The 821-nt window shown below is 44.9% G+C and overlaps 1 protein-coding gene across 3 annotated transcripts in view; it reads right to left on the bottom strand.

The window, feature by feature from the left end:
• The window catches only part of LOC106533758 (phospholipase D1), a 33373-nt gene that overhangs the window by 29791 nt on the left and 2761 nt on the right, over positions 1–821 (bottom strand). Inside the window, exon 1 of one of the 3 annotated variants that reach the window (XM_014030190.1) lies at positions 671–819. The exons of the other annotated variants lie outside the window; for them this stretch is intronic. The gene's annotated coding sequence lies outside the window, so the exon portion shown is untranslated. Of the gene's footprint in view, positions 1–670; positions 820–821 lie in introns of those variants that run through there. 3 annotated transcript variants of the gene reach the window in all.

Below are 821 nucleotides of genomic sequence, written 5' to 3'. Positions count from 1 at the left end.
AGCAGCAGACAGATCGTAGATAATGTTCAGAAAAACAAACAAACAAACAAACAAACAAGAACACGTGTTAAATGCTGAGTCAGCGTTCATCTTCTAACTTCTGAATTAATTTCTTCAGATAAAACAAAAATAAAACTCAGCCTTAAATCAAACTGTGTTAGCAAAATATCTTCTGGACCAGAGGACGGATTTTACTAAAACTGTAGAACAAGAACCGGATGAAGACTTTTGCACACCTGGAGTGTTCCACCACTGACTGGACCCAAAATGTTTGATGTGTAAACGTCACACCCTGCAGCCGGGCCAGAACCAGAACTGAAGGTTCTGATCCAGAACCAGAACAGGACTACAGGTTCTGATCCAGAACCACAAGACTACAAGTTCTGATCCAGAACCAGACTACAGGTTCTGATCCAGAACTACAGGTTCTGATCCAGAACCAGAACAGGACTACAGGTTCTGATCCAGAACCATAAGACTACAAGTTCTGATCCAGAACCACAAGACTACAAGTTCTGATCCAGAACCACAGGTTCTGATCCAGAACCAGAACAGGACTACAGGTTCTGATCCAGAACCACAAGACTACAAGTTCTGATCCAGAACTACAGGTTCTGATCCAGAACTGAACCAGAACCTGCAGTCCTGAGTTCTTGGTGGATCCACTGACCTGGGCTCCCCGAGAGACTCTGAGCATCCTGGTGGTCTTCCTCAGGTCCATTTGTTTACCTGTTCAGCAGCCCACCTGCAGCCACACACACACTCTAACACACACATGCACACACTCCTCTAACACAGACAAACACACACATGCACACACT

This window comes from Austrofundulus limnaeus, unplaced genomic scaffold (assembly GCF_001266775.1).
Source record: "Austrofundulus limnaeus strain Quisiro unplaced genomic scaffold, Austrofundulus_limnaeus-1.0 Scaffold1014, whole genome shotgun sequence".
Classification (NCBI taxonomy): domain Eukaryota; kingdom Metazoa; phylum Chordata; class Actinopteri; order Cyprinodontiformes; family Rivulidae; genus Austrofundulus; species Austrofundulus limnaeus.
Note: the sequence above shows the minus strand (reverse complement) of the source record. Positions and strands in the feature narration are given on the sequence as shown.